The sequence below is a fragment of the Pyxicephalus adspersus genome, chromosome 4, assembly GCF_032062135.1.
Source record: "Pyxicephalus adspersus chromosome 4, UCB_Pads_2.0, whole genome shotgun sequence".
NCBI lineage: Eukaryota > Metazoa > Chordata > Amphibia > Anura > Pyxicephalidae > Pyxicephalus > Pyxicephalus adspersus.
This window is the reverse complement of record NC_092861.1, coordinates 91,809,055-91,823,277: the sequence shown is the minus strand read 5'-3', so window position 1 is coordinate 91,823,277 and position 14,223 is coordinate 91,809,055.

Genomic DNA, 14,223 nt, shown 5'->3' with positions numbered 1-14,223 from the left:
AACATATTTCAAAGCTTGGAGAAGAGTTGTGCTAACTGGAAAATTGAATATTTGGAATTTGTAATAATCTGTGGAAAATCTAGTTGACCCGAGGCTCTAATCTAGTTTCATTTAGGAAATAGCCACTTGCAGCTTCAAGTTTGCATGATTTTACCATTGCCATAAGTGAAAGAAATGCATTGGTTTCTATTATTTTTACACAGCGTTTATATAGCGCCATCATATTATGCATCGCTGTACAAAGTCCATAGTCATGTCACTAAATGTCCCTCAAAGGAGCTCACAATCTAAGGTCCCTACCATAATAATATGTCAATAATGTAGTCTAAGGTCAATTTTGGGGGGAAGCCAATTAACCTCAGTGCATGTTTTTGGGATGTGGGAGGAAACCAAAGCACCCATGGGAAACCCACGCAGACACGGGGAGAATCTGCAAACCCCATGCAGATAGTGTCCTGGCCAAGATTCAAACCTGGGACCTAGCACTGCAAAGGCAAGAATGTTCTTTGTGTGGGTATGGTAATACACTTTCAAATAAGTAATTGGATTTGAGAGTTTATTATTTTAAAACATTGATTGTTGTCTGTGTTGTTTGTTGAGGAAGTGGACCCAGTGTCTGTGAAATGGGAGTTTGAAAATTTAAAACCAAATCAGTGTCACATTTTTTTTTAACTTTACCTTGATATTTTTATAGATCTAATATGTTTTATAAGATGTTGAATAAAATTTGCTGGCCTTTTTATTATTACACAGCCTTATTTGATAATCAGATGTCTGAAGACTCCCATATATTTTATTCACATTAGTTGTTATTTGTGAGTCTTTGGAATTTGGCATTGTACATATTGTTTAGGTGACCATTCAAAGATATTCTTTTAATTAGTTTACTTGCAGCGCCTGTAATATGGGGTCTCAATCCCTCAAGTTATGTTAGTTTGTCCTGTGGGGAATATGTATACAGGGAGGAGTAAAAATGGCATTATTAAATGGCTATGCCTTTAGTAGTGTGTAAAAGTTTGCCTTGTTTCCCCTAGTGCAGGAAATGTGTCAAACAAACTGGCCTTCTTAAATTCTCCCTCAAAGTTCTCACCAGATACAGCTTTATTAGGTTTGATACACTTTCCCTGAATATGAAAGTTCAACAGATTTTTTTTTTGTACCAGGGTACTTCATATTGAAACCCAAAAGGCACTGTTTTATTTACCAAATCATATATCTATTTTTTCTTTTCAATTTTTCATCAGTTGCAAATTTATGGCAAATTGTAGATTGTGTGCTAAAGGTCTGTAAATGGATGTGTACTGTGATTTTTTTCTGATCCAAGGTGTTTTTAGAAAGGAGTGGAAAAGGATTTAACCACTGGTTCTATTGGAGTTCATTTATTTATTGTTTTTTTTTTTTTTGCATGGTAGGGAAAAAGATCAAACGATACTGGTCAAGATTAGAACAATATGCTATGTCTTTTTCAGCTATGAAAAAGTCTATTGAAAATTTTTTTTTTTATTAGAGGTTTAGCAGAGTGAAATGTCAGTGAGATAAGGGAATAAAAAGTTGTGAGATAAGGGTATACAAGAATATTTGTAGTAATCACTATGTCAATCAATATGTCATCATAATCCATTTTGCAGTGACATATATTTCGACTTTACCTCAGAAAAAGTGTGATTTAAAGGGCTAAGATGGATGACACCATGGTTGTTTAACATGGTAGCTTGGATGATAAATAGTAAACAGCTGTAATCAGTTAACTCTTTCCGAACCTGAAAATAATAGGTCATTGAAAAATATACTTAATTCTTAGCTAATATATATGTTTTAAACATTTGAACATCACAAACATTTTTATTTAGGGCTAAGTGAAAGATGTGTGGAATTAAAAGAATGATTTTTTAGGGGAACAGTGACTTTTAATGCAAGCTCGCCAGTGTCGAACTGCAGCTCGAAGCTGCAATCATTTGCGCAATCATTTCAGTCGATAACCGCCAGAGGGATACTCCAGCGTATTCTCCATGGCTGAAATTTGGTTGATAAATAGGTGTTTGGCATTCGAATCCGGATCGCGAATACGTGCGCGAGCGAGCTTCTGTTTGGTTGATTGAATCATGCTCCCCAACTCAGTCTATACCTTATGGTATGATTTAAATGGAATAAGTGTACTTTAACAATATAAATATCATCAATAATATCATCAATATGGTTTACCATATCAATATGGTAAACAAAAGCCTGTGTATCAAGGCTGTTATATCCACCCAAGTACAAAACATACTACAAATCAAAATTCCATAAAATACTGGAGTTTGAGTACCTTGAAGTATATTACATGTGCTCTAAAGCTGTAAACTACCAATTTGTTAGTCACTGTTGACACTGTTGAAACACAGAGATAAAACCAATCTGCATACATCCAACTCTCTGTATCAACCATTTTCAAAAAAAATCTTTAAATACTCTCTGTAGCAAAGCAAACCTATCCAAACCTATCCAAATAATATAATGGTTCTAATATATATATATGCCACAGATGACCTTTATTGTAATTCTGAAGTTTGATATTGCTATAGCCAGTTAACACACATTTTTTTAAATAATTTGTTATTGTTTCTAAATGCTAGTCTTGGACTAATGTTCCTAATCCGAATAGTAATAAAATATTCAGTTCTGTGGCCTTTCAAATGTGGTATTTAATGTGTATCTGGGATGCGATTACCAGAATCACAAAAAAAAAACCTCTTACATTATTTTTTATCCTACTAATACAATGGGCCTAATTTAATAAAGCTCTTCAAGACTGGAGAAGGCTTCTGTGCTAGTACCTGGGTGACCCGCAACCCTGGAGTAGATCTGGTCCAGAATTGAAAAAATTTGCCAAATAATTGCAAATTATTTTAAGAAAACAATTTTTAGGTTTGCTGGGTGATCCAGCAAACTTGGAAAATATTTCTTAAAAAATAATTGCTATTAGTTGGAAAATGTACTCAAATCTGGACTGAACATCCAAGGTTTGTTGGATCATCTATGTTCTCCCATTATAGCCTATCTTTTCTAGTTTTGTAGAACTTTGCTAAATCAAGCCCTATGGTATGTTCATTTAGACATATTTGATCTCATTTAATTACTTATTACACGTTTTAATCTAGTTTCCAATGTTATTACTCCACAACCAACTACTTACTAATTGCTAAATCTAAAGTCCACTTTTCTTTATCATTCTACTTAGTCTCTCCTTAACTTTTGACAAAATGAACAATTTTTTGCTTTTTCAGATCTTCTGGTTTCTGGTCATCCAGCATATTGTTCTCTTCTTGACTTTATTTCTAACTTTTAGGACTTTCATCAGTCTACATGGTAATGCCACTTCCTTCATGCTCTGCTCATGTACCACAATGCTCGATGCTTGGATGTATACCAAGCTAAATCTTTGCTTCTCTGGTATTTCTTAAGGTTAAGTTTTTTTTTTTTTAAAATAAGATAATAAGAAACAACTAGGCAGCCACCTGTGTGTTGGATATCTTATATTTTCACAAGCAATGCTATGAAGGCATTTGAGATCAAAAGCCTTGTTGTTCAGGGTGCTAATAAAGTACAACAAATTCACAATTTATTCTCAACATCACTACTTTTAAATTTGCAATACTAATGTTGTTAGTAAAGTAGTAAATGGAAAAGCATGTTTACATTTAAGGAAAAATTTTGTTTGTTGTCCTAAAAAAACAGAAAATATATATATATTTATATATATAAATAATAAAAAAAACAAAACATTTGGTCATTAGCAGGTCTTAAATTAAGTAAATACCACCTCAGGTAAACAACAACACATGACACTAGTACACTATGTTATTATTTATTTACCAAAATGCAAAAGCAGTGTGTGAAAACTTAGGTGTACCTTTACCAACTTCTTAGGGCCTAATGGATATTTAGCAGCCAGGTGCTGCTAATCAAATGCACATTCAGGTATGTGCTAAAACATTGCCAAGATGGTAAGATATCAGAAAATTGTCTTAAAGATGCAATTATTGCTGCCTGTCACTCTAGGAAAGATTTAAAATGGCCATTTGCAAACACTTTAAAGTCCATCATATACGGCTATAGCTCACACTCTACAAGCCTCAGTTAGAATAGTAAGAATATGACAGTGCAAATATAAATCGACAGAATAATAGTGGCTCATTTGAAAGGATTGCCAGGGGAAAGCCTCATTTTTCCTTAAAGAACAAGGCAGAACAATTCAGGTTTGCAAAGTGAATTTAACCAAACCCATTGAGGAACTTTGGACAGATGAAACCAGATGAAAGTAGATAAGTTTGGCTATAGTACACAGCGCTACATTTTAGGAAAAGACAACAAAGCATATTGGCACAAACATTTCATACTCAATGTCAAGCATGGTAGTGGAGGGGTGACTATTTGGGTTTGTTTCATAGCCACAGGACCTGGACACCTTGTAATTGAATTAACCATTACCTTCTCTAGAGTCAAATGTGAGGACATCTGTTTGACAGCTGAACCTTGGCTGGAATTGGGTCATGCAATAAGACAATGATCTCGAGCATATTAGCAAATCTACAACAGAATGGCTGAAAAATCAATGGCCAAGTCAAATTCCACAACTGAACTTGCTTTTATGGGATCTTAAGATAGCTGTGCATTAAGGAATGCCTGCAAATCTTAACCCCCCCTAGCAGTAATCTCGAGTGTGACTCGGACCTTGATTGTTCCTGACTGATTGCTGGAGACCGCATGGCATCCAAAAGGCATCTCGCCGGCGCAAGTGCTGTTTTGGAGGAATTTGAGAGCAGCGATATCGATTTGGAGTCCCTTGTGGAATCGAGCGATCGTGATTCACCAGGAAATTTCTCATCAGATAGCGAAAGTGAACTGAGCGACGATTCTGAACCTGAGGTCAGTGCTGTGCGCACATGGTGTCCTATTAACCTTGATGCGGACCAGACAGCATCACCAAGATTTCCATTCACCAGCGCACCGGGGATGAAAATTGAGGCTGAATGCGATGACCCCCTGGCATACCTGAAGTTGTTTTTGACCGATGAAGTTATCGAAAAAATTGTTGCAGAGACAAACAGGTAAGCCGCTCTTGTGTTTGGTAACTTTTTGAAAATTTTGAAGTGTTTTGGTCATTTTTTTATGCAAACATGTATGCTGCTTTGTGTTTGCTAACTTTTTACATTTTTTTTATGCAAACATATATGCTGCTCTGTGTTTGCTAACCTATTACTTGCAACCTTCACACTATAAACGAAAATATCCTAAAGGACATTTTTTATTTTTTTTATGCAGGTACGCTGGACAACAACAAGGTGCTCTACACCTGAGGTTTGCAAAAAGCAGAAAGTGGGAACCTGTGACCAAGGATGACTTTTGGCTGTTTTTGGGCCATTATAGTTTGGCAACATCTTCAGTGCTATCCCTCATTGAGCTATTGCTAGATCAGCGCTATTGTGTCACAACTGACAATGTCTACACCTCTTGGGAGCTTTATGAGTTCCTTCTGCAACACAGAACAGATGCGTATGGAACCGTTAGGGCTAACCGGCGCAACCTGCCATCACTGTTTGCAAAAGGGAAGCTGAAGACAAAGAAATTGTTGCCTGGCGGAAAGGCAAGATGATGGCCCTGAGATGGCATGACAAGAAAGATGTGTCCCTAATGAGTACTGTCCATGATGCCTCCACCGTTTTGGTACTCACAAAACGTGGGAAAGAACGGATGAAGCCACAGGTGGTGATAACACAACACCATGGGAGGTGTCGACAGAGCTGACCAAGCTATGATATTCTACCCAGCGATGAGGAAACAGCAAAGGAAGTACTAGGCATCTGGTTGAGCAGTGCCTATGGAATGCCTACATTCTGTACAAAAAAATAGTCAGAGGCCGGTGAATCATTCACACTTCATTTTGCAAGTTTCCGAATCCATAGTCAAGAACCACCAAACACCATCAGTGGCTATGAATAGACCTGGACGTCGTGCTTCCACCGTTGTCAACCCAGAATGCCTGACCAGTCGTCACTTCACTGAATACATCCCACCAACCCAGAAAAAGGCGGCACCTACAAGGATGTGCGTGGTTTGCTGCTCAAAGACCGATGACAGAGGAAGGAAGAAACCAGGTTTTACTGACCAGACTGTGATGTTGGACTTTGTGCAGCACCCTGCTTCAAAATCTACCACACCCGGGATGTCTACTAAAAATGTAAATATTTTTTTTTCTAAAATCTTCATTTAACTTATATTAATATTTATCAATAATATTGCACCCTTGTTTGGAAAATTTCAGTTAGAAATTTTAATTTTTTTTTGGATAAATTACACTGTTGTGGTCTATTATTTCATTATTTTTTTATAATTATGATTTATAATTATGTATTATATTATAATTTATGATTATAATATAATAAATTAATATAATTATTATACCCAGGAGTTAATCCTAAGAATTACAGTCCCACAATATAAACAAAAATTTCTATGCAAAAAAAAATAGGATCACTTTTTGCATCAAAAAACTGACAGAATTAGAATGCTAGGGGGGGTTAATGAACTGAAGCAATGTCGTAAAGAAAAGCCCAAAAAGCCTCCACAATGATGGGAATATGAAATTTTTCTGTTATTGAAGGGGGTTAAATTAGTGATGAGTAATCTGTGAGACCAGTAATTATCATAATCATTTTGACACTGGGTTTTGTTGCAATCCAATATATCACACGCCCCTGTTTTGATCTAAATGCTATAATAGTGTTGAGATAAAACCATAAGGGTTGATTTACTAAATGAGTTAAGGCTGTTTAAATAGAATGTAAATTATCACATTGCAAAGGGGACTTTCACGTAGCTTAGTGAATAAGGAAATAAACTATTCACATTGCAAAGAATACCTGATCAGATGCAAGGAAATGTAAAAATATGATGTAAAAATGATTTTTGCTGGTATGTTGGTGGATAGTTGAAGTCAGAAAAAAGCTTCAGATTAGGAAAGAGGAACATTACTGGTTATCCAAAGGAAACAGAGAGAGCAGTCTGGCTTGTTAGCCTGTACCAACATCATTGAAGATGGAAATTTGAATTATTATCAAAAGGAATGTTGACTTTTTTTTAAAAAATGGACGGTTGGATGATCTTTTGTCCACCCCTTATATTTGGTGCCATTTTACATCAGAGCCGAGGTTTTTTTTTGATTTGTGGGATGAGAAGAGCTAAACAAAATATGTATCTCCTGAGGAAGCAAATTACTATGCCACGAAATGTGTAGAGAATTCTAGAACAACAAATATTTTTATCTATCTGAATTTGGGCACCATTGTTGGTAAAGGTTTTATGTGAATTTTAGAGATTAATTTATTAAGGGTTCTTAATGTTTGTTATGATTTTAAAATAAATGGTTATATTTTGAGTATACATGTATGATGCCATCTGTTATCACTAGGGTGAGCGAGCGAGCTTTATAAGTTCGATCTTGCAGCGATTCGTGCCTTTCTCGCTTACCGAACATTTAAGAGAGAACGGCCTTGTGATTCGTTATGAGGTTGTGTTCTCGGCGAAAGAAACGAGGGAAAAAGCAGGGGACGGGAATAGTGACAATTTCTGGTGGGAATGGCACGGCTGGGAGCAAATCATTTGCTCCCAGGATGCCCAGCAAGCCCAGCAGCCCAATCAGGAAAGATCTGAGCAGAGGCATATTTACAGGGAATGAAGGAGGGGTTAGTCACTTCATTTTGTGTTCTGGATGAAGGATAGAAGCAGAGAGAGACATGGATTGTGACAGGGACAGGTTAAGAGACTTCTGTATATCTGTATATATACAGATATTTCAGTTTCTATCCTACTTTAAAACAAAAAAAACATATTTTAGTCTGATTCCTCTTGCTATTTACCAAAAAGCCATTTTGCTGAAGAAAACATTTCTGTCCTACTGTAAAAAATACAGATATTTCAGTCTTTGATAACTCTTGGTATTTACCAAAAGAGACTGCTGCTAGTGGGTTGAGTTCACACGTAGCGCCACCCTTTCTCAATGTCCTAATGTTTATGCTGCCTTCTGTACACTGTCCATCACGCAAACATCCTATATCCCTGCTGTCACTTGCCTGCTGTCAATCACAAGGTCTTTTGGAACTTTTGTATTTTTTCTATGTTGCCACTGTTCTTGTACACATACCTAGCAAATTCTGGTGGTTCTAACATGTATAGGGGCTTTGCTATTAATGTTTTAATTCGGCTCATTGACTTTACTGGCATTCACAAAATCAGTTTGCCAAGTTTCGCTGACCTATCGCTAGTCAGAGGCCTTCTCACTCATCATCACTGCCTTAAAGTGCCCACTAAGTGAGCAGACTACATTCCCCTAGTAAAACAATCCTACTATATGATATAAAAGCATTTAGGAGAAATGATAACTTTGCCTTTTTTTTAACCAAGTTCTTTAATTTATACAGTACTGTTTGGCCATGCTCAAAAGGCAATAACCCTTTTGCAGCCAGTGATAGTTGAGTGTACACACTGAAAAGTGCATTTCTTACAAGAAAATGGATCTAAATCCCAAAATAATATTTTCTTGAAGCAGAGGTTCTGTAAAATAAAAGCAAAAATTCAGCAATTTATTTTCAGCTCAATATTAAAGACTAAGAATAAAACATTTAACTGTAAGAATAACAAAGCAAAAAATGGCTCCATCTACTGTGTGCAGCACTTGCTAGACTAGGAAATTTAAATGGAAATTCCAGAAAAGAATTTGATATAGCTGCCTGCTGCAAGCATCAGCTCTGGTTTATACAACAAAATATGATAGCCGTAATCATTTTAAAGTTGCTGGTAAGATCTTAAATGATTTTTAATTTTTTTGAAATAGAAGCATTCTCCTAATCCATGATTTGCTGGAACGAAATTGTAGAATGCAAGTTCTCCCCACAATACCAAGTTGAAAAGACTCCATGTTGGCTTTGGGTGAAATTAAATATTCAATATTGTGAGCCTGAAAGAAAGCTGGACTGCTGTAGCCTCTCTGTGTCATTATACTTTAATGGAGTGGAAGGAAGATTTACCTTGATTTTATGTGGTAATATGTCATTTATCAAAACATCAAGGTAAAGTATAGATATGTAATAATTTTTTTTAAAACCTTTTTTAGTACTATTTTACTATAAATGTAAAAAAATAGAAATCTGGGCAAATACATTGAAAAAATAAGCCACTTTTACAACTCTGTATTGTATTGGAGTAAAAGTGTTACATATGTTGTTTACAATTTATTTCCACATTTCTTTTTAAATATCTTTTGCAAAAAAAGTGCTTTTTACACTATATAACCAAAATAAAGAAGAATAAGAACATAAAGAAATACAATGTAACTGAATGAATTTGAGGATCATTTCAAATTTTTTTTTATCAGAATTTCATTTGCTGAATTGTTTTAAAAAAGATACCATTTTATTTTAGATTTAAAATATTTTATGATCAAATTACAATTCCAGTTCTTTACAGTTAACTCAGTTATATTTTATGTGACAAAAGATTTTTTTCCTAAAAGATTGTAGGCTTTACACAGAAAAAGTAAAATATTCAATCACATAATGTGTTTAGAAAATCATGGCATGCCATTGAAATAAGCTTGAATACATTTCCAGTTGCTAAGCTTTTGTTGTAGAAATTTTTCAATTCAATCATCCGCACATAAGAGTATTTTTTTTCTTTGATTCCCAGTGAGTTTTTAGGCTTAATTTATACTCACAGCTTTATTTTTATTGTTGTTAAGCTCTTTTAAATAAATGTAATCAGTGCCATACAGAGAGGATGTAAGCATTAACAATATCTATTCAGTTAAAACTGAAGCTGTATACTAATAAGTTTTATGTATATTTAAGTTCTGTCAAATGGTTTGGAAAGACTTTGAAACCATTTATTAGCTTAAAAGAGAATTTAACCCACTTGAGCATACATTTTGAGAGGTAATCCCTTTGAACCAGGTGTTTTTCCAATAACTAGATCTGCTTTCTTGATAGCAGATGACACTAGAAAATGCAAATAGGTTAATTTGAAAGACATACACATTTATTATAGTTATGTTATATTTTTTTTCAAACCATGGATTATTAAGTATCACAATCCCAACCTTTTCAGTGTACAATTTCTAAATGTCTACCCTTTCAATGAAAAGATGCCAAATCCTATATAAATTCATTTTCCCATGCTATCTGTACTGTCCTCCAGATGTAGCTGTAGCTGACTGGTAAAGCAGACCTATCATCACATTTTTACTGTATATAAAAGGGTAGATATCCCTTATATATACGGTGAAAAATGTTTATTTTTAACATTTTAAGGGGAGACAGGAAAGAATGAGGGGGAAGCCCACAGCCCCCTGGGATACCTATCTCATGTATCCCAGGAGGCTGTGTGCTGCTTCTTTTGTTCATTCCCAATCTTGGACATGTGCATAAAGGACTGTACTGCAAAAAATTAAAAAAGACAATCTCATGCACATGCATGTACAGTTTAGTCATGATTTTTTTTGTAATAATTTCTGTAAGTGAGCCACCTGATCTTGCGTCTGGGTAGTGTGGGATCAGATGACATAGGGAGAAAAACCAAGGATCAAGGAGGGATCAACAGTTTTCAACCTGTAAAGATAAGTGTTATTTTTTTCTGATAGTTCCACTTTAATAAATATATTCTCCTAAAAGGCAGAGACACAGAAAAATTACTTACTTACTAACTACCTACGGTGTTGGGAGATCAGAGAGTAGTAAAAGGCCCAGGAGTTTTACCTCTTCCCCAGTCCAAATCTATGTCGCATGACACTATGACGCCAGATTTTACACTATGTTGTCAGACCATTAATTTTATTATATTTACAATTGTAAAAGCTCCCCTTATGTAAACATCCAAAAGCCCTGAATGCTGCTGGTCTCAGCCATCTTATTTAAAACAAGATATTTTAAGTTGACATATAGAGCAATGTACTGAATAACTGTTCCTGTCTTCATAATGCAATGGGCAGGCTTAAGGGACGCTACAAATGTGTATGTTCTTTTTTACCCCCCAAACCCCAAGCATATTTCCCACCCCTGTACGCATCCCCCCTTTTTTTAACACAATTGAAAATTGTGGTCTTCCTATATCATGTTGTTGTGCTTAACTAGTGTAATGACACACCTGAGACCAGAACTGGATACTCAGCTTCAGGACATCCCAAAACCAAACATTTAAACCACTTCAGCTAATGCCTCACAAACAGTCATGTACAAGAAACACACCATAATAGCTAAGGACCCAGAGCTGGTTTTCTACTAATTGGTGATAATAAGATTTTTTTTTTTTTTTACAGGGATACATGAATAATTATGCAACATTTGTATTACATTTGGGTTTTAGGTAAAGTACTATTAAAGCGAATGTTCAAACATTCACTTTATTATACAATCATGTGAAAAACAGATCCCTAATAATTTAATCTGCATGTTGTTAAGTTTTTAAACTAAACAATCAGCCTATTAAATCAGCCTCAATATCCCCCCACACTTGCATGATTATATTACTGGTATACTAACAATGTCTACCCTCCCCCCCCCACCCCCCAATTTTTTTTGTGTAGGATGAAAAGGAGAAAACACAAGCTTTCACTTTAAGCATTGCTAGTCTGCTAAATTACAGTAAATGTGCAAGTTTGTGTAACAGTAAAACTGGATCCGAGTTTTGCCAGTTTTGGCTTCCTCAGGGGATCATAGGGAAAACCAGTACATATGCTATTGAAGGTAAACATATATAAAAAAACAGGTACAATACACTATAAATAAATAAACTCAATGTCACCAACTAACTATAACATAACAGAATATCATAGTACCATATCAGAGTATAACTTCATTCCAAACTCATGTATGATATGTTCAAGTAATAAAAATATATGAATTGAAATGAACATGTATTTATTGCAAATTGTAGCTTAAAGTTTTGAAGAAATATGGTAGCTGTGATGTGTGAAACTATAATTAGGGAAAACAGACTTAAGTACCTACGGGTTGGTTCACCAGTTAAATATTGCAAAAACAGGGGGAAGTTGGAGATAGATAGGATTGTATTATGTTCCATATAAACCTATGAGTATTCAAAAGCGGAGTGGATAAGTGTCAAAATATTTTGTGTAGGTGTCTAACAGAGATCAAGACAGGGTAATGACTCAGGATAAATTAAAAGCCTACCTCCCAGATTGATATACTAGATTTCTGGTGGAGCCTTGTGGAGGTAATTTGAACCAAAACTAATTCAAGATCTGAAAAAAATAAATAAATACAGCATGGGATAAGGAGTCATGAAGGGTCAGCCCAAATGGGGATGGAAAGGTATGTGGATAATGATAGAAAGCATAGTCTTACCATAGTCCAGATTGGTGATATTGGGTAGACTGTAATATTGTAGGGTTGTTGTTTGGATTGTAACTTTAAATGTATCTGTAAATATGGAATATAGGAAGAACTGGGTTTCCAGAACAGAAACAGAGATTTCTGCAGACTCTACAACTGAACTGTATATATATAATTAGGTATACCAAGATTTTTGGCCCTTAAAATGTAATTAAAAAAGAATCATGGTTTATACTCCAGTAACACCAAGTTGCATGTCCTGAAACTGCATTTGTCTTTCGTTTGACAGTTCAGATATTGCAAAGACAATTTGTTTACAAAGCACTTTACCTGGAGGGGATAGCACCATCTACTAGTGGCCAAAAATAACTCACCAAAGATAATTTATGCGGTAATGACCCATTATAACTAATTAATTACAAAATACCTAACCTGTAAAAAAGGCCAAAAAAGATACAGGAGCTGAGCCTACATATTTTTTTTTTACCTTAAAAAGTTTTGTAAATTACATATCACTGATTTATTTATTCACACATTCTAACACATTCTTGTTAGTAATCCACATTTTAAGGTGGATTACTAACAAGAATGACAAGAATACAAATATTGGCTGGAGTAGGCCTTCTATAGGGTCTTATTGGGGAATAAAACATATGATTAGCCAACCATGGGTTCTGCTGCTTCATGTTCTCTGCTGCTTCTCCTACATTCATTAGTGTACCAGGGAAAATTAGGGGAGTCCATGTTGAAACCCTGAAACTGACTGAATAGTGGTAAAGTAAAATGTCTATTGAAACTGCAATGAATACAATTTATTGTTCTGATTTCATGGTTGGCATGAACATACAGTAAATATATTTAGAATAGTGAAGAAAAATAGGTGAATTGCTGTAACATGGCAATACTAGATAGTATGTGTGAACATTTAATGTGACAGTAATATACATGTAATAATATATGAATATGAACAGAATATGCTATGAATTTTGCATTTCTTGTTAAAGTAAAGATATAAATACTTTAACCCATTATATATGTATGAAGGAAAGTATATGTAAAATTTTGTGCCTAAACTTATATTTCCACAAAGATAAATAATATAATACGTAAAGGATAACAATGAGACTATTTGTGTTTATAAAGGCAAAACTTACACAGCCAAAAAAGTATGCATATTTTAATAAAATGTGTTTAAATATTGGAATACAAATTTAAAATACATAATTTTTGTATTGCATATTTCAATTTTTAACCAACACATCTCTTGGAGCAGTCAACTTTTTCAGAAAAAAACAGGTGTAATAAACACCTGCACAGATCTGCATTAGTGATGAACTTAGAAAATCCATCCATATCAATATCTTGAAGTAATCACATTTGGTCAGATTGTATTAGTCTCTGACATTGTTGTGGAGGAACTTTTTTTTTACGAAATTGCTTCAGTGCATGGAGGTTTACAGGTATTCATTTATGCATTTTGAGTATTTTGATTTGAAGTGCATTTGATTAGCAGCACCTAGCTGCTAATTACTCTCTAAATTCATTGGAATTGGAAGGGTGTATTTAAATTACCCCACACTGCTTCTGCATTTTGAGTTTGTTATTGTAAAATAAATAATGACATGATTTGATAAGCCTTTATAATTGAACAAAAACTCTTGCCCTAATTATAGGAATTCTGTTTTCTAGCAAGAAATGTTCACATTGTATTACAAGAAGGCACCGCCAGCCTAAAAGTTGTCAGTTCTTTGTGTGATCTCTTTGAGTGTCCTGCTTTGTCTTCCTCTTTTTTTCCGGAGATGTATATCTTCAGGTTTCATAAATGTCTAAAGTCTATGGC